The following is a 22,162-nucleotide window of genomic DNA, read 5'->3' as shown; positions in this document are numbered from 1 at the left end:
GATAATGTTGTCTTTAAATTTAAAAAATTATAATTTATATGATGCTTAATATATGTACATAATTATAATAAAAAGATGTCAACAATATTATTCATAGTGATCATAATTGATATTAACAAAGTTTTATTAATTAATATTTATATATTTGGTTATATACGACTATATAGTATATACTAAGAGAAAATTGAATTTATATGAAAATATTAATTAGCAACCAAGTATATAATATAGAATAATTATATTTGTAAAATAAGGCGAATGCATAAAGTATGGATGCTGTATATATTATGATATGGTAAATCACACAAAATGAATCTAAATTATTTTATAGCTCACAAAAGAGTTTTCAATGTTGTTATCGATAAAAATATTAAAAATGTGATAAAAATACACATTTGTGAACTGAAATATATTATGTTAATAAAAAAAATAATATGATAAATAGAACTTATATGAAAAGTGAGACTCTGATATATAACAAAGTCCTCATAATTTTATAGTGGTTAACCATTATTAACAAAGCAGATTAAACACGGTAAAAAACGTTAAGTCTTAGATTAAAACTATTTACAAGGGTCTCATTATAGAATAACATATGTCCATTATATCATGAATATTGTATAACCTTTAAAATAACTAAGATTAAAAAATTTGTTCTTCTGTAGTACAAAAAATAATCCATGATTGAAGATATAAATATAATAAGATTAAGATTTATATATATATAATTATTAGATTGTTAAAAAATATTTAAAAAAAATATTTTAGATATTTTTATTTGAGTTGATTTTTTACTTATAATTGGTGTTTCAATACGGCAGAATTACTAACTATAGGTTATGGCCTACGAAAATCATACATCTCAATATCTTAATTATCGTAATTTCATTATTTAAATAAAATGAAATATTTATAATTCCTAACAATAAATCAATTTCAAAGATAAATCTAATTAGACTTTTGATGATACTATTAAAAATCCCTTTGTGCTTAGAAAAATTGAATTTTCAATATGAGAAAGCATTAAATTTTCGCAAAATGAACGGATACAGTTTTCATCACATGAATATCACACATCATGTTTTCACCATTGGCAAATGATGGTGAACCGGACGAGTTTGGTAAAAAGTTGTGAACCAGTGGGTTTGAAAAATTCGGACCAATTCGGTATTTTAATTATTTTTTTAAAGCTAATATAGAAAACCCTATTCTGAACACTGAAGCCCACCTTACCCCGCCTCTCTGACTCACAGTATCTTCCTCTATTCCTAACAGCACACAGCCACACACAGACCACAGATCTGGGCGTTTGGAGCTCACCTCGACATCACCGCCATCGCATGCTCATCGCCATCGCTGCGCCTGTCTTCTCCTCCCGCGGCTGTGCTTCCCTGCTTCTTTCTCGTCAGATCTTGTTGTCGTCTGTCCTCGCCATCACTGAACCTACCGCCCTGCCTCAGTCCTCCATCTATGCTCAGCTTCTTGTGTTTCGTCGTGCCTCCCTCGTCTCGTCTCTGCTCGAGCTATACTTCATCCTCGCCGTGCCTCTCCCTCCGCCTCTCCTCAATCTCTGTGGGTGGTTGTTGCTGTTCGTCCCTCGTCGTCTGTGAATGTTGCCGCCTGCACGCTGACCTGCGTCATGGATTTTTCTGTTCGTCTCTGCTCGTTGGTAGACCACCGAAGGTTACTTAATCTTTCTGTCATGAGACTTGAATTTGTTAATTTGTTGTATAGGGGATTTGCTAATTACCAAAGTTATTCTACATATTGTTGATTTTGTGTTGGTTGGCTAATTTTGAATTTGGAAAGAAAATGTTTGGAGATTGGTAATTGATTAATTGTAAAATATCAATATGATTATTGGTTGCCTAATTAGAAGTCATTGCTAATTGAAAAATATTGATTGTGAATGTGATAGTGTGATTAGAATTAAATAATATGCTCTATTAGAATTGATTGATAATTGCTAATAGATGGATAGAATTGATTATGAATCACTACAAGAGAAACGGGAGTTAGCGGTGGTTTTTAAAGGGATTAGCGGCGCCGCAAAAAGAGTTACCAGTGCTTGGATAAACGTTGCAGTATGGGGCGTGGAGATTTGATTTTGCGGCGGTTGATTTAGTGGCGGTTTGGAACTGCTGCTATTTGGCCAACCTTGAATTCGACAACATTTTTCGGTGGTTTTGAACCGCTGCCATTTTGCTGACCGTTGTATTTTTGAAAGTTTATTTTGCAGCGGTTTAGAACCACACTATCTGATATTCAAATAACTATTGTAAATCAATAATAAACTCTATTGCTTCTTTCAAATAACTAATTGCTTAATTGAAATTGATATTTTTCAGTTTCTCCTCTAGATTTCGCATCAAAGGTATTGAATTATTCTAGTAATATATGTATGTTACGCACATTCTAATTTCGTTAAAAATAATATAAAAGGTATGCGTGTTTGTTGTGTTATGTAAAAAAAATTGATTGTAACTTTTTGTATGTCACATAAATGATTTGTGATTTTGCTTTACGAATTCAATAATCATAGCACAAAGCCCACACATATATTTTTCGAAGATCTCTTTGAAAAGTTTTTGAGTTATTCATTCTAATTGCTATATTTCTTTGGTTGGTTGAGTTTAGAAGTATGGAATAACAATGAGAGTTGTGTTCGAAATATGTAAGTACATAAAATATTGTACAAAAATTATATTCTCAGTAATTTCCAGAATATTTCAATATGCACATCTTCATATATTTTTGTTAAGTAGTTCGGAATTAATTGCATTATTTATTGTTTGGGATCTGTATTTGTAACTATGTTGTTCAGGGATCTAACTGTTTCTGTTTTTTTTTTTTTTGCTGTATTTCACTTTTTTTTGACCTTCCTATTGATTTGAATTCCTCACGACCTGGCTGAAAGCATCTGCTGTTTCTTTCGGTAAAGTTTCTCTTGTAGATCTCGACTAAAAGGTACTGAATTATTCTTACTAATAATATATGTGTCTTACGCATATTCTAATTTCATTAATAATAATATTAAATATTTGTGTGTTTTTTGTGATTGTGTAAAAAAATGATTATGTAATTTTTTTTAATGTGCATGTAAGTGGTCTGTAAGTTTGCTTTGCAATAATCCTAGCAAAAAACTCACACGGACACAATTTTTTCGTTTTCGAGAATTTAGAGCATAGTTTAAATATTCATTCTAGGTGAGAAAAGCAAATACTGAAAAATCACAATTTTATTTATTTATTTGTACCTACTTGATATGTATTTTCTTTCGAGAAATATATCTATACATGAAAAGATATATATTATTAGTGAATTACTGGTTGGTGTATTAATCTGTGGTTATAGAGTAGTTTTACACATTCCTTCAAAATTAGTGAAAAAAGTAAATACTGAAAAATTACTATTTAATTTATTTATCTATCCATACCTGATATATATTTTCTTTCCAAAAATCTATTTACACACTAAATGATATATATTATTAATGAATTACTTGTTTATGTATTAGTCTGTTGTTATATAGTTTCTAAATATATTATATTTATAGTTCATTTTTAGTGAATCTATTTTAGTGACTGGCTTTGACACCTATCTAAAATGGAAACACAAATATCAATTTTTTGAATGTGAAAGAAGTTAATTGTACAATTTTAAATTTCATTGTATATCTTTTTTTATTGATATATTTAAAAATGAGGTTATAAGAATAATTGTTTTGATATAGAATTTGTGTAATAATTTATGGTTGTATATTTTCTTCAACCTCTATCTCTATATTCATTTCTCACACCAAGATGTCCTCTATTGTATATTCTTCTTATATTCTGACTAAGAAGCTATTTAATTATTAATTTTAATTGTAGTTTGGTTTTAACGAGTTAACTTTAAAGCTGAGGAACAACATCATTATGAATATACACTCACGTAATGACTATTTAAGAACTTGCGCAAGATTTGTGTTGGAGCTAGAAATTTTTTTGTGAGCGGCCAACATGAAAAATATAAATTAAGAGAGAAAAATTGAAAATTAAGAGGGGCCAAAGTAAACAATTAAAGACTTAGTATGTACAAATTATTAATATGGGGAGGCCATTGCCCCCTTCCCATTAACGTAGCTCCATCACTGGATTTAATGATTTAATGATTTAATCATTCTAATTTTAACAATTTTTTAATTGTTTCATACTACAAATATGGATCTCAAAAAAAATCTCTATTACACTTAAAGCATTATATTTTTTTCAACCAATAAATTTTTTTTAATTCAAATTTCTTGTAAAACTACTTTTTTTACGATCTTGTTTTTTGATAATCTCCAAAAAATAAAGTACAAATATGCAATCGTTTGTTTCATTTCATTTGTTAATTCATGATAATTATTCCTAGCTTTCAACCACTATTCTAAATGTCTCAAATAAAAAAAACACTTTTACATAATAAACTCAACAACCCTAAGATTTTTTTCCTAGCTTTCAACCACTATTCTAAATGTCTCAAATAAAAAAAACACTTTTACATAATAAACTCAACAACCCTAAGATTTTTTTCCTAGCTTTCAACCACTATTCTAAATGTCTCAAATAAAAAAAACACTTTTACATAATAAACTCAACAACCCTAAGATTTTTTTCCTAGCTTTCAACCACTATTCTAAATGTCTCAAATAAAAAAAACACTTTTACATAATAAACTCAACAACCCTAAGATTTTTTTCCTAGCTTTCAACCACTATTCTAAATGTCTCAAATAAAAGAAACACTTTTACATAATAAACTCAACAATTATCTACTTTGTGATACTGAATGAGCAGCAATTAAATATTTAATACTTTTTACTAAAAAATTGTATTTGAAAAAGTTATTGTTATAACTTAATGCTATAACTTAATCAATTAAAAATATTATTCTGACTTAAGCTATTTATGACATAATTGTCATGGCATTTTTTTTAATGTTCAACAACTTTGTCATATTTGTTAATAACGCTTTATACGGTTTGTCCACGTTATAACACTGAGATATTATATAATTGAAAAAAAGAATCAACTGTTACTATGACATGTTTTCTCAAACACAAATTTAAAACTTCAATTAAAAACTTTGGCTGACGTTTTCACATTTAATCATACCACCTAAAAAAAACTTTATAATTAAATCATATCTGAGTTTTTATTAATTAAGCCGTTGTTAGATGTTAAGTTGCTTCTGGTTAATTTATTAGTCTTGAGATTATATTACAAAGTAGAGAGATGTTAAGCTACTATAGTTATGATTGGTTTATATGGTCCTGCATATTTTGAAGATTTGCTTTATTACTGAACTCAATTGTAACCTTGTTGCTTTATTCTTTTTCAGACTAACCTGGTTTTAACATTATGATTTTGTCTATGCTAGATAATTACTAATAAACAGTGAATGATAGGAAGCATTGCATGTCAAGATGTTGATATGATAGATATCTACATATAAGGTTAGTGAGTTAAGATATGCGTGATTCAGTTAAACATCAAATAATTTTTTGGCTTTATCTCAATTATAATATGTTTGTTTCTGGTGGATAATCTTGCATGTGTATGTTAGTCAGTACTTTGAAATGAATATAAATTTATTAGCATTCAGTATATCAATATATATCATATATTGTGAATCATACTAAGATTAAAAGATACATGTAAGTGTAACTATCATAGCTTAAAACATAGGATAAATTCGACCTTAAAAATTTTAGAAGAAACAATCTTAAGAAATCATTCAAAGAAGTTTTTGCTAATAACAATAAAGTAATAAAACATATGATTAAAACATAAATATGATAAATCTACGATTATATCAGCACCTTTCTATAAACATAAGTCTTCCTTCTTTGGCGTGATAAATCTAAGATATATCACAATAACACTTTTTAAAGGGAATAAAATACATTCGAAATATTACTTTCAATCCAGATTTTTAAAAACTTCATTATAGACAACATTATCTGTCACATTTGACTCTTTTCCTGCTTCATTAGAAATTAGTATCTTGAGACCTTGTCTGGTTGTTACTCAAGAAAGAGCTACAGTTGACCTTGGCTAAAAACAGGCTTCCTTAAAAGTAAGCTTACATTAGATAAAGATTGACCTTGACTCTTATTTATAGTCATAGCATAGAAAACCATTATAGGAAACTGTCTTTGGTTAAATTTAAAGGGGATCCTATGATCAAAAGGGGACAGGTTCATACGTGGTATGAACACTTTCTGTCCTGCATTACTCCCAGTAATTACTTTAGCTTCAATAATTCGTTTCCGAAGCTGAGTAACAATCAACTGTGTCCCATTGCATAAACCTGAAGAATGATCAATGTTTCTAAGAAGCATAATCGGTTTATACCAACCTTCAATTTGATTTCGTGGTTTGGAAGACCGGAATACTTGAGACCATTAAAAAATTCAGGGGTGTGAAGAGCTGCAGCAACATCTGTTTGTGTCTCGGACTTGCAAGCCATATCAGCACTGGAGTAAGAAACATGCTGTCTTTGATTAATCTTCATCATATATTCATTAATCTCATCTACAGTCTGAAGTGTTGGTGCCAACACGGCTCTATCTTATAAATTCTTCTCGTCATCCGGATCCTCAATGTAGTTCTTGAATGTAGATGTTACAACAGTTTCAATTGGATTAATCCAATCTTTTATCAAGATGTCATCTGGAATTTTGATTCTGCTAATACCATCAGAAATCTCACCGATCTTACCATCTCCTATCTTCAATAACCAATATGCAAACTCCCTTAAGCTTTGATCAGATCTTTCAATGTTGTTAGATCTTTTTAATCTCATGTTTTGAATCAACTTCAACACCTTACAATGATCCCATAAATAATATGAATTGATGGTTGCATTAACTACATCTTGTCTAGAACCTTTAGGTATTACGGGTAAAATCTGTCAAAAATCACCTCCAACACAATTGTTTTACCGCCAAATGGTAGATTTTCACTATTGGAGTTAACAATATTAAGCAAATCTCTCATGGTACGATCAAGAGCTTCAAAACAAAATTTATTGACCATTGGAGCTTCATCCCATATAATCAACTTAGATTTCACTATCAACTCGGCTAATTGGCTTCCTTGTCTAATGTTGCAAGTTGAAAATTGGTCAACATTTAAAGGATTGCAAATCTAGAATGAGCCGTTCTACTGCCAGGAATTAGCAAAGATGCTATACCACTAGAAGCAACTGTTAATACAATTTGACCTCTTCAACGCAAAGATGCAGCAAGAGTTTGTCATATGAATGTCTTCCCTATACCACCGTAGCCATATAGAAAATAAAAACCACCCTCACCCCGGTTGACACTGTTGATAATAGTATCATAAACATTCTTTTGCTCAGTGGTCATCTTCGCAAGATTTATTAAATACTTTGATCTTAAGTCTTGTCTGTCGTACAACAATTTGTCATTGATTAGGTTATTATTTGAAAGATTGCAAGAAACCCCACCCCAAAATCAGTGTTAGGAAAAGGCATGTCAGGGTAGTCCATTAGACTACGATTATTCTACTTGAGAATTGTTTCAATTTCTATGAGAGTGAGATTTAACAACTCATTGTCGGATATTGTTAGTCCTGCATTAGAAAGAATTAATCAAGTGCAAACATTGATATAGAAATATGTCATTTGAAAATTATAAAAATTTAGAAGCAAGTTAATACTTAGATGGTTAAGTAGTCTTCTTCTATTATGAAGTATACCATCGGAGAGTATTTTTCATGTCTTCTCCCAAACATATAGGTGTCTAGTCATTGAGTTAGAAAACAAAAGAGTGGCAAATAGATTCCTAAGGTATTCGCCATAACCCCAAATGATTGTTTCTTCAATTGCTTCAATATATTCTCTATCATCATCCAATAAACCGCGAGAAAAACATGCCTTCTTCATAACTTGTTGGTCCTTTCACCAAATTGAGAAGTATCCTATGATAATATCATTCCCCTAAAGAAGGAGGAACAAAATAAACACGACCAATTACTTGATGTGACCTTCTTCGATGCCATTTCTTGGAATTAGCATTCCATACAAATTTGGAAGGAAAGTCTACATAGCTCAATTGTTTTGCTTCCTCGAATTCACAATTTGCTTCAAACCATGCCAAGAACATGGATTGATTGATAGTTGGCCTTTCAACCACATCTTTCAATGATTCGTGATCTTTGAATAAAACAATCTGTTCGCTTGGCAAGTGAAAAGGTAGGTGGATGACTGCTGGGTACCTGTAATGGATATCATATCCCATAATTCGCCAAGCTACTTCGCATGGAGATAAATACCTACAATCATAGTATATATTTATCTCGTCAATCTCATCACATACTGATTCTGTAGACCCCTTGTGGTAAAAAGAAGCAGTAACACAGTCATGACCCCTGTTAACATACTTGAACAAATATTTAATTGACCTAGATTGATTGCATCACTCAACATTGATGTGAGCACCATATTTTAACAATAAACTTCGATTGTGTGGAACAACCCGTCTGTTATCTAATTCAATCCCAGATTTCTTTATAGTTCTGCTAGTGTCTCTGCGGTGATAAACAGGATATCCATCATCATCAATAGAAGTGGAATCAATAAAACACTTAGGAAAATTCCTCAAGCACCTACCATTGTCCATACATGGTGAATCCTTTAAGGAAGCTCCACATGGACCATGAATCATCAAGTTACTGACTACTTTATAGTACTTTGCATCAACGCTTTTATCTTGTATTTTCGCAGATATAATCTTATCAATATCATCAGGAGTAGGGTACTTGTCCCTTTCATGAAGAAATAATAGTATATGTGCATGAGGCAAACCACGCTTCTGGAATTCAATAGTGTATATACCATAGTGAAAAGAAAAAATAATAGTTAATATGAATTTAATTCGTATAAAAGGTTTGTCACTATGTTATTACAAAATGTAACTAATCTATTCAACCGAAAATCTTACTAACAAAATACCTGCAATGACCCTTCCAAATAACATATTCACACGAAGATCTTTAATTAAGCTATCTAGCTTCATTTTAAACATTCTACATACAATGTCAGGCTTGTCTTCAGCTTTTAGTCCCCTAGTAGACAAATGATCCACTATTTTTGGCCATTTAGGATTGCATGTAAAAGTCAATAATAAATCAGGATAACCAACTTTGGTACAAATTGCCATAGCATCTTGATAATTCTGAATCATGTATCTAGGACCTCTAACAAAAGTTGCTGCTAAGACTATACGTCTACCGTGTGTAGTTGCCAAATTATCTCCATTCACAACAGCTTCACAGATACCTTTGTAGAGATCACACCTTACATTTTCCTGGTGAAAATGATAGTAATTTAGTCGAGATGATTCGATCATTGAATAAGCATCAACTCTAAATTGTTGGAATAGTTATCTAGAATAAAGCAAAAGAGAACTGTTCGAGAATCTTTCCTGAATATAAAATGCAAAATAGTCCCTCATGGTTACACACTTTTCTTTGTTGTCATTCTTTCTTTTAATGCGATTAAGTGGTATATGCTCTCAAAAGCCATCCTCTCCATATGGAAACAAAATTGGATATTGTAATCCAAGATAAGATGGATTGAGTTCTGCTATACGCTGAAGACTTCCACTTTGGGTTTGAAAAACAATATCTCTCTTAGTTCGTGATGCATCAAAATCACCCACAATTAATCCAGCCACTTTTGATACTGAAGGCAAATTATATCTTCTTCCCTCTCGTCCTCTCTTACCAATAAGCCTAAGCTTAACATTTTTTTGAGTGCCATTGTTCAAAGAGTCTCTAACCATACAAAATGACTTTACCAACACATTATTTTTATCAAGCATCTCCTTTAGTTCTTGGACAATTAGCATATCAACTTTGCTCCTTTGATCATTTCTATTGTCCAAAATTAAATCACTGCTTTATTATATGGTTCATGAAATTATTAAACATGATTAAGGACTAACTTTAATGTCTATAATTAGGTAAACCCTACTAAAATAATAAAAGAAATATAATCAGTGATTATTTCTTAATTTTAAATCATGTTTAATCCACTTTAGAAAGAAAAGAAATCATATTAATATACCTTGATTGAGCACCCTTAACAATGCAAGAAGAAAAATAAATCTAATAAATTAAATTTATTAATTGAATGAAATTTAATATAGAGATACACCACTAAGAATATATACCTTACAACTTGGATTCTATTAGATATCTCATTGTCCGTGTCATATATATATAATTAAGCAAATTTAGCACTTGATCTTTCAGGAGGAATAAGACTGCCAAGGTGGTAGTTTTGTCCATAAAGTATAAATGTTGGTGGACTTCTGCCTCGATTAATGACTTTGTCGACTTTACCCCCAAAGATGTGAATGCAAACATGCTATTGTATGTTCGAAGATTCTCACAAAAGTTCTTGTTTCTATCATCATTATTCCACATTAGACGTTGAAGAATAGGAGATTATTTTAGTTGAGGCAACTGAACCTGACCTCCTCTATAACATAGCATGTACTTAGGAATAGTTGCATTATAATATTTTTCAATTCTTTCATTGTACCAAAAAAGAGCATTACAAAATTCACACTCATAGATGCATTCACCATGGTTAATATATTCTGCAACAGACACACATATCCAAATAGGAATTTGAGTTAAATTCTTGCTATTTTTTAATTCAATAATGAAGAACTATAAATACTACTTGTGAGATCAACCTTATTAAGAGTATATGTGAATTAACATTTAGTAACCTTAGTCTATTTCTACTAATTATTACAAGATCCAAATAAGTTATTGTAGTTTAACAATAGAAACCACATTACCTTCTGTATATACCGAATTGTTGCACTCTGTTCCGTCGCCTAAGAACAAACATTAAAAAAATTAGAGGATTAGTGTCTCATCAGATTCCTTCTAACAACATATCTGTTACGTTGACAACTCCATTGTTTAATGTCTCATCAGATGTTAGCAAATGATCTTCTGCATTGAGTGATATATCAAATTTACAAAATTTAGCCGATACATATAACTAAGCCAATATAATCTATAATACTAGATACCTGTGTTAATGCAAGGTTCCATAATAGAAATGTCAACTGTTTAACTTTCCAAGATTGATGAATTCCTATTGCTTAAACAATTACTGGTTTGAGAATGGATGGAAAAAATGTTTTTAGAATGTATCGGATTGTGAGTTGTTATAGTAATCTTTCTTGGATGCATCCGTGTCTAATTTCCATATGCCAATCGTATCATCGTGACATGTACTATCATATGAAACATATCAGACCTTATCATTAGGAGCCGAAAGATATTGGAACTTCTTCTTGGCTTTCTTCAGGATTGTGTACCAATTAAGCTGACCTGATTTCAATCATAACACACAACACAAAGTGGGTGGCTATAGTTCTTACCAACCTAATTAATCCAGAAGACAACACCGTTCAGCCAAACGCTATTCGACCCTAACTTCTAAATTACTTTGTCATTGATGACATGCTCAGTCCAGTCATTCATTCGAGAATCATAATATGTGAACTCCAGCCTCCTGTCTTGAAAACTCCTCTTATAACCGTGAACTACATAGTACTGGTCAATGCCACTCGTATATCCAAAATTATATATACAAACAACATACAAAGAATGAATTGATCCAGGATCTTTTAAAACTCGTGTTCTCCTTGTTAGAGGATTCCACAACATGATCTCGGATGGGAGTCCATGAACGCTGTACCTCAAACACACCAACCCATTGTCACACCCAATGACACTCCACCATCCAAATTCGGATGTATTGAATGATAACCTAATAGGTGCAGTGGCTTGAGATTCTCCATGAATGCTTGTAAGCCAATCACGTCCGATGTCCCACAGAGGAAAACCAAATGTTAACATAATGCTGAATAATTCCAACAATAGATAATATAGATATTTAGTGATAATGGAGAGTGATTCTTTTATTTTCTTTAAAAATCCACCTCAATCGCATCAATTTTATAGGTTTTTTATCTATGTTTGGCTTCAATTACCAAATAAAAACAATCGGGCTTGTGAAATGGTTTCTATGTATTAATCTGAATATATGATAAACCTTGTCTTATTAATAAATTCAATGTCACAAAGAAATTATTAATTAAATGATATCTTTTAGAAGATTGTGTAGTTAAAAGAAATGTCTATCTGCTATAAAATTAGGAGTAATGGACGAGAATAATGTACACAACTATATCAAATGAATAAATCCTCTTAATAATTATAAGATAATTGTCATAAAGCAAGTACAACATACAGATCAAAATTATAATTGAAACATAGGAGCCTAAAGAACTTCTAAAGCATAGTACTATCATATATATAGTATTTTTTTATTAGAAAGTATTCCGGTACAATTTTTTCATCTTTCATGGCCTAAGCAAACCATGAAGAACTTTAGTAATAGACTTAAACATTATATCTTGTACCCGTGTCCTGTATACAAAAGTTTCCTACCTCAAGTATGCATATTGAGCTTAGAGATAGAAAATCCTGGAGATGCTGCAACATTATCATTATCATTGCTTCTGTCATCCTCATTAAACATTAGAAATTCAACATTAACCTTTACGCTAGGGTTAGTAATAATACCAACATTAGTTATCCTTGTTATATGCTTCCAATGAAAAAAGCCACCATCTTCGATATCTACCTTCCAAAAGTTGACCCGATTTCCATTTGGTCTACTCTCATGAGATACAAAGCAAGGATTATCCCCATAAACAATAAGATATTGAAAGTCTTTATTTGCTTTTCTTGGAACCTTTATTTTTTTAAACTTGCAAAGATATATAGCGAACATGACAACACAATTGGCAACAGAATATTGTGTACTTTCAACCCAGTTATTCCAAAATGTCTTTGCTTGATAGACAATATTGTGAAATCCTAACCTATGTAGCTTTAAGTTCTTGCTTTTACTATTAATTCAAGAGCCTTGTGATGAGTCAAACACATGATATTGCAAAAACTTATCATTAAAATACCGCTTTGAAACATAAACTATGAAATAATTATCAGTATTCCGAATATACCTAAATGCATAACCAAAAATAGTTGGACAACATTATTTAGAAGCAGGATCAAAAAGAAACTTGACACATTTCATCAAAGGATTCCACACAATCAACTCAGATAAAAAGCCTCCAATAGTGTACCTTATACAGATATTGTCATAGTATGAACTAATGACATTCCACCAACCAAGATTAGACACGGTGAATGATAGCTCGCATGATCTCACGGTACCGTGAATAGGATCAATGCTTGTCATATTCATTGTTGAAGTTTCCCACGTTGGAAGCTCAATATGCATAAACACACTTTTATATTTTATCCATGTTCTTAAATGTAAGCTCTTTCATTAAACTATAGGCTAAGAGCATTTCATTCCAGAACTTATTAAGAACCCTACACTGCATCACAATTTTCAAGTTGGCCTTGAAAAATATCTCCATCATCAAGGCAACTTTTGATCCTGGAAAAAGAATGTTTGGGTGTGATATCACTCATTTTCACTAACTCATTGTAAATGGTATTCCAAACTTTCTTGTGAGTTTGTTAACAACAATACTCGATATAAATATAAAATTCTAGTGTTTGAAATTAGAAAAATTTTCTGTATAATAAAGACAATATGTCATTAAAATACACCCTACCTTAATGAATATGTAAACGCTAGATGGTCAATTTGTGGGAATGAAAAAGCATCACAACCTGATTTTCTTGTATTTTCTTCAGATTTTAGTTTTCTCTACCTTTTTTATTGTGTAAGAATATTTTGTTTTTGTACACATGTATATACTTGATTGATTTAACTGTAAATTAATATGTAGATTAATCGAATAATTAAAACTGGGATGTAAAAGGATCTACGACAATGTGTGTACATATTTGTCTCCGATTAATTTTATTTTCATACCTAAAGATTATTTATTTTACCTACCTCTACATTTTTTTAGCTTTAATTTTTTTGTCTAAAATTTATTAACTCATTTTAAATACTAAAATTTAATTCAATTCTAATTGAACTTTAATTCATCATAAAATTCAATTCACTTCTATATAATTAATATAATATTAACTATTCTATTTTGTTTTTAAAATAGTGTATTTGTTTTCTTTTTAGTAATTGTCTTATTTTCCCTTTCCTTCAACTTAATTAATATTAGTGGCTTTTAAATTTAAAATTTTCAGATGTATTTAAATTATTTCATATAGTTTAATAAATAAATACATTTATTGTATAAAAATGATGTTATATTAATAAAAGATAAAGTTGTCTATTATAAAATTTTAATTTATTTTATAGATATATTAAACACAAAAATTCAATTCAATTCTAGAATTTTATTAATTCATTTTAATTACTAAAATTTAATTTAACTCTAATTAAAATTTAAGTCATCATAAAATGCAATTCAATTCTATATCATTAATAGAATGTTGACTATTCTCTTTTATTTTTCTCTATTATTTTAGTTTTGAATGAGTAGAGAAACATTGATGTGATAGAAAAATCTCTCTTGAAAGATAAAAAAATTATCTGCAACCTTCACTCATTCCCTATGCCCTTTCAATTTACCTCAGGCCTATAAACCCCTTTTCCACAGTTATCCTATTTTACCGTTTCTTATCCATACCCTATAAACCCATTTTCACTCCACTTATTTCAATTTTAGGGGTCTTTGGGAAATAACATGATGGCGTTCGCATTGTCTTCTTCTTAGGCTCTGCATTTTTGTCTCTTAACAACTCTCCCATAGATTCGGAAAGGTTACAGTCTATATGAAGGAGGTGGATGTTGCGATATAATTTTGCCCTATGATTTCCTCCTCTGCTCTATAGTTGCCTGCTGCAGCATTTTCTCAGTTCTAATCATGGCGGCGATGAATAGCTTCTCTCTCCGATCTAATGATGACAGAGGTGAAGATCTTCTATCAGAACATGCAGTAGGGTTTACATTGATTGATTTGATGATTGTTTGGGATTAGTGATCACCGAGGACAATAGGCTTCACTTCACAGGTACTCTATTTAGATTTGTAGTTGCTTCTTATATTGCTAATTCTACCTGCTTCTGTACCGTGTTTTGGTATACTGAGTGATATTTCTTTTTGATGTGGAAGTGAACGATGGATTGGAATAGATATTGCTTAGGGTTGTTGTTGATAATGATGATTCTATTATCTACTGGCTGTGTTTGATTCGAAATTTTTTTGGAGTAGGTGTATTAGGGTTTTCAGTTCATTTATTTTCATAGCTAAAAATTCTTTATTTTACTTACCTCTACATTTTTATCTTTAAATTTTTGTCTAAAATTTATTTGATATTTAATAATATTTCTTTTTCAAATTAGGTATCTACTTTAGAATAAATAATATAGACATCCAATAATAAACCCTAAATCCTAAACCCTGAAACCTAAACCTAAACCCAAACCCAAACCCAAACCTAAATGCTAAACCCTAAACCTTAAACCCTAAATCACAAATCCTAAACCCCAAACATTAAAAGATAATTATTTGAATACATTATTTTTTTTAAATAAATCGAAATTCTTTAAAAACAGTCATTTTAGCATATTAAATAAAATATATATTTTGAATGATTTCAACTTTGGGTACTATAATTGTTTACATTATTTTCAAATACATTAAAGAATATTTCTATAGTAACAAATGAATTGTACTTACTTTGCTAAAAAGTGAGAGCAGAAGAGGTTTAGATTCATCATAAATAGTAATAACACTTCATTAATTACTTATCAATGACTAATACAACTACTTATTAATATGAACAAAAGTCACATTACGAAACACTTCATGATATACTTATTAATAACTGATACAACTACATGATTATAACACTTGATAAACCAACTAATAATATAAAAGAAATATTAATAGCACTACTTCTACTAACAACACAGAACCTTTAGGGAATAAGCAACCCTTGGGATACAATTGAAACAGACTTGAGACACATCTCATAGGGCCATGAACTATAGTAAATGGTATACCTTTCGTGAGTAATCATATTGACTTTAGATACTGAGACCTCTGTTGAAAGAGGTAAATTTCTCCTCTTTGAACTTTTAATCCTTTCGTGAACTCTGATTAGATCTTCACCAATAATAAAATTGGGGTTGCAAAGAATTTTTCTTTGCCTATTTTCCATAAACTTCCTCCAAGAACAATATTAAAGGTTTCAATGTTAACCTTAGATAAAATAGTGTGCCATCCCATATTGGATATTTCATAACCCATTAAACACAAATTGTCTTGAAAAATAGTGACAGATTGAAAATATGGCTTTTGAGCCTGGTTTGGAGAACCACTTATCTTAATTTTTTGGGTTTCGAACATCACCACGTCAAAGATAACTATATCACTAGAAATACTAGATTACCTTCCCACCCAATTGATAAAAAAAGCCTTGCCTTCGTGTATGACAGAACTTCCACCCAGATTCTTCAGCCTTGGATCCTTAATATAAGTATATAACTATGTCTCTATTCCCTATAAGCCGAGTCATACACATTGCAGTGAAGAAATCGATATCTAATATGCCTCTTTGATACATGTACAATGAAATACTTATCAGTTCTAGGAGTGAAACCAAATGCATACCCAATCATAGCTTGACAACATAGTTGTCAGCAAGGTCTTCCAAGCACCGAAGACTTTTCAGAAGGGGATTTCAAACCAACACCTCAGAATTAAAACCATTGATACTATATCTCAGACATAGCATCCCATATTCAGACCCAATAACACTCCACCATCCAGATTGATCAATCTCAATAGGCAGCTGACATGGTATGACGGCTCCACTGACACAATCAATCATACTTATGTTATCTGGCGAATACACCCAAGCAGCTAAACCAACTTGAAGTAGCAGGTTCAAGTGTTTACCCTTAGTTACAAACGTGTTCTCCTTCATAAAACTATATTCAGATAATATCTCATTCCATACTTTACCTAGCGCCCTGCATCTTGCTGTTGTTTTTGGTTTGCTTCTCCTAAAAATTTCGAGCAAGATATCATCCAGGAAAACTTGTTCCAGGTTCATCTCTGCTGAGGTAGAACTTTGGCTCATGTTGATGTCGGCGAAATGGATGTAATGTGAATACCTATAATCTGCTGAGTATTCTTATATAGGGTATTTATAGTCACTACTTTATCCCATATATGAGTCACGTGTGTGATTTTAATTTATTATTTAAACCCTATTCTTTTTACCTTCAAATATAAATCTTAGAAAAAGACTATACCCAACAAAATCCAAAGGTTACTATTTCAAATCGTGTTTGGTTTCACAGCCTCCAATGTAGCAGATTGCTTGTTATTTTAAATGTATATCACTGTCAAAACAGTATACAATGCCTCATTGAATATCTTTTTTCTTATAGTATAAGCAAATATTGATGAGCATAGGTTTACCTATGCTGGAAGGGATGATTTAACCCAACCTTTAATATATTTTGCTTCTCTTTTGTCAACAGTTTTTTGTATTTGAATAAATATAAATATAATATTAAAATCAGATATATTTTAAATCATTTATTAAATTTATTATATATATATATATATTTACAATCTATATATTTGGTTGCATGCCTTGACCATCCTCTAAAGGTTATTAATTATTTTTGGATTGAGAATAGTGAAAGTTGATATACCATATTCTAATAGTTTCTTTTCTAATTTGTAAATGATTTCTCTTATGTATAATTGTTATTGAATCTGTACCTTGTAATTATATTGTATATATATAGTACTCTTACAATATGATAATTGTAAGTTTGGGATATAGATAGACAATTTATAATAATCAACTATCCTGATATGGGTTACTCCATGCAGGAAATATTAAGTCACTAACATCAATACAAACTAAAAAATGAAATTCTAAAAGAACACTTTCTAGAGGCATAAACATAATTACTAATTAAACAACAACTAATTAAACTAAGTACCATTTGTTAGAACAAAGTCTAGAGATTCTTTTCTTTTTTAATACTCAACCTTGGCTTCTTAGTACTTGACAATAGCCCTATGGATATACTCTTCAAGTCTTTCACAGCTACTCCTATTTCTTGCATCAATCCTTTTAGCTCTCTAAGTTAGAACAAAGTCTAGAGATTCTTTTCTTTATTAATACTCAACTTTGGCTTCTTAGTACTTGACAACTGTCCTACGGGTATACTCTCCAAGTCTTTCGCAACTATTCCTATAATTCCTGCATCAATCCTTTTAGCTCTTCGCTTACTGCTGGTAACTGTCTTAGACTCATTGATGGATTCTTGATGATCAAAATAAATTAAATAGTTAGTAATAATTAACACTCTAATCATACTTTTTTAATCACTGAAATTTTCTTTTTTATACATTAAAAAACTTACCTGTCCACCTTGGACAGATTCATCATCACCAAGATAAACATCAGTAGTACAATCCAAGCTATAACATTTTCCAACCCCTGCAATATCCAATAGACTTGTTTTGCATAATTTTTTAAGAGATACAGTTCATAAAAATATATAAATTTATTGTAAGGGTTGCTATTTTCAAATTTCCTTACCTCCACAGATTATTCATTTACAGACTGGCTGTATTTATGGATAAGGTGCTCATCAATGCAAGCTTTTGTGACATTATACACGTTCTCATTACCATTCAAATTACTACTTTTCACATTAATCCTTAATATCAACTTCATGTCCAAGGCTGTCTTTAGTACTTTCGGGTAAGAATTACCAGAATCATCCTTCATTATGAATTCTTAAAATAATCAAAAGGATGTTAATGCTATGTCTTAAATGAGGGATAAACAAATTGCAATATGTTCATTGTACCTCACTGTAGCTTTCTTTGACTTTGGTTGCACTCAACCCTAAAATTTGGCTTGCTTCTGTATCCCACAACACTACACACATACTTCCAGTTGCATCAGAAACATAAGCTTGAAGCTTATACCGCAAGTCTACCTGAACGGCCTTCTTGTGGCAATGGTCACACTCAAACATCTCCTCTATCTTTTTGCATTTTTTATGACAATACTTGCAAGCTATGAAGAACCAATCATTTCTCCCGACATCAAAGTCAACAATCGTACATAGTATTCATTTAAATCCAACCTAAAAAAATTATATTCTTAAAATAAAAAATAATGATGTATGGGCATATTCAAAAGGTTATATGATTGTTTTATATGCTCACATCACTTGCATTCAACACATTGTCTATTGTTTCAACTTTGCATATCCCTTTCCTGAGCTCATCGATAGCAAATCGATATGAACTGGACGACAAATGATTTATCCTCTGGGATGAAAAACAACTATACCTTGAGTGCTATCCACCAAACTATATAACAGAAGATTGAGTATATTTATATGATATGTTATTTTCACGAACTTATTAATAGATATATACCTCTTTTTAAATAGTTCGGCCTCCTTAATATTGGGATTTATGTGGAGGTTAGACGTGTCAAAACTACTATGAATACTAATCTTCCCTGAATATCAAGCCAAAACAATAAACATGATCATTATATTAAAAAACATCTTTATTTAACATTTTAAACCATTTATAGCATTAGATTCATACAATTCCATTCCTTTTCTCTGAATAGTTGGAATGTAACTATGAGAGGTTCAGTCTTATCACCATCTAAATAGGGTTGTATCAAATCCACTAGTGAACCAAATAGGGTACAGCTAATAGAATTCTTCCTGATATATTGTAAGTTGTTAACATGTTTGACAAAAATTAAAATAGTTGTACATCAACCTGATTGTCATAAGGCTTTAAATATACAACACTTACTCAAGGTCCTCCACTAACAACCCTAATTGCTTGCTCTTCTGTCCTTGCTTGGTAACCAAATCCTTTGGGTTCTCCTTCCCTATAACCTCTGCTAGCACATCTAAAATGCAAAAAGATGTTCTATGTCAATGGATAAACCATAAAAGAATAACATTAAAACGGAGTCTAGACTAAACCATTACCAAAAAGAAAATTCTGATCAAGTCTTTCTTCTTGCAGGATAGACGCAATACTCCTAAATGTAAATGCCTGAAATGGAAAGAACGGTTGAGGGATATGAACAACCATGCTTCTTTGTAATAAGCTGACCCTATAGGGGTATGAACAACCATGCTTCTTTGTAATAAGCTGACCCTATACTGAAGCGATCTGCACTTCATCCACATATTGTTCTTTTGGACTATAAAAAAAAGAAATACTATATAGCTGTCCCTCCGACAGAATGGGCCGGAATAGTCGTACCACTGATTTTGGAATCGTGCAGTGTATCCTGCAGCCCTAGTAACAATAAAGTAACAATAATGTTATATGATAGTTTGAACAAATTCCAGATATTAATTTAGAAGTTAATATGGTTTAAACACACCTTCGAGCCGTGGAATGCAATCTCTAAAGCACCAATTTCACTACTATTTGGTCGTGGAGGACCATACCACATCCTTACAACATAAACCTTAATGATCCAATCTGCTCTCGTTGTGGAGATTTCTTCAAGAAAGTCACACCTTTCACCCATGTTAGATTATATATTTCTACACGCTGCTATATGTGATATATATATATATATATACAACATCTAAATGTAGGCGGGTGCATTCGAAATTCAAATTGCAATTACATTAAATTTTATTTGAAATTCCTCCACAATTTTCCTCCAAAGAGGAGTATGTAGGAGAAACAATAGGCTTACAGATAGGTGTGATGGCCATTCGAAAAAAAAATATTATTAACAAGAATACATACATACATGACATGAACAGTAATGAGTAATCTAAAATCTTGACACTTGGATAACCTGAATGATCAAACTACTCAAGATTTTTATTTTAAATAGATATATGCTGATAACTTCGGAAGTTGTTTTAACTAACAAAACAACAATTTTTCAAAAAAAAAAAGAAGAAAACAAACATAATTCAACCACGTTTAGTAATTTCATTGACTATCATTTGTAAGCTTGAATCGTTATAGGTTACATTGAGCTTTGATCAAGTGGTGATACCATGAGTAATAAAAAGAGTTGTCTTGGAGTCATATTTTATGTGATATGTGGTTTACGGCAAGAGACTTGTTAAGAAGTTAGTGCCTAATAATTGTATAGGCAATGAATTATTATTGCTTAAGGGCCAACTTATAAGATTATTATGAGAAATATTTAGTGTGTCTAAATTAGGACTTCGTTGAACATGCATCCTAAAACATAGTCCCTAATTTTGAAAAAGAGATTATTGATGATGCACCACATCAATTCTTTATGACAAATATTGAATACAGCATTATTTTCTTTGTCATACAATGTTAGTTCTTTTAGGAATACGAGACTGAGAGAAGCACTATTTGTTATTAGATCACTTTATGGTTCGATGTAGTATCTTCGCACCTATGATATGAGGTGTTGATTTTTGTATAAATTGATTTTCTGGTGAGACTGGATAATTCGTCCTAGTAATGGCCGGATAACTCATCCTAATCAGGTTGGATAGCTAGTCCCGACCACAATTCTTTGACATCCGAATCTATAGTAAAGAATACCATAATTTGCATATATTTGATATTGTGTTGTGATTGCTTAGGACCGTATAAATTTTTTTGATTTTTTACTCGCTTTAGCTTATAGTTGGGGTTTATGTCCAAAGGAGAATGTTATTGAGAATTTAAGAAATCGGTTTTAGATAGTGTTTAAGAAGTTCAGAGTTTCCAAGACTAATTTACGTATGTGAAACACTTATGATAACATAATAATTCACTTGGTAATAAATTTATGTATATATCATAAAGGAATGTATAACTAAATAGATAGAATATACTCATGTATGTATTCGACTCTTTTTCTCTATTAAGACTTGTTTTCACCCCTACATATTTACATTTGTAAATCCTATATTATATCAGGAGAAATAAATGTTCTATCTATAATATAAAATAAACACAAATTTACTACATAAAATAAATTTATATCATAACACATAACATAAATAATTCTAAATTTATGTACTATAATTTATAGAAAACTAAATTAACTAGTTATT

General features: G+C 30.9%; 1 long non-coding RNA gene across 8 annotated transcripts in view; it reads left to right on the top strand.

Annotated features, from left to right (window-relative positions):
- Positions 1,172-22,162, top strand: part of LOC107605004 — a 27,308-nt gene continuing 6,317 nt past the window's right edge. For 2 of the 8 annotated variants that reach the window (XR_002349307.1, XR_002349304.1), the window contains exons 1-4: positions 1,172-1,683; positions 2,349-2,967; positions 5,403-5,478; positions 14,758-15,102. This is a non-coding gene — a long non-coding RNA (uncharacterized LOC107605004). Of the gene's footprint in view, positions 1,684-2,348; positions 2,968-5,402; positions 5,479-10,306; positions 10,707-14,757; positions 15,103-18,686; positions 19,225-20,132; positions 20,223-22,162 lie in introns of those variants that run through there. The other 6 variants (XR_002349309.1, XR_002349308.1, XR_002349305.1 and 3 more) reach the window with 6 other exon arrangements.

Source organism: Arachis ipaensis, chromosome B06, assembly GCF_000816755.2.
Source record: "Arachis ipaensis cultivar K30076 chromosome B06, Araip1.1, whole genome shotgun sequence".
Lineage (NCBI taxonomy): Eukaryota > Viridiplantae > Streptophyta > Magnoliopsida > Fabales > Fabaceae > Arachis > Arachis ipaensis.
This window is presented reverse-complemented; position numbering and strand designations above follow the sequence as displayed.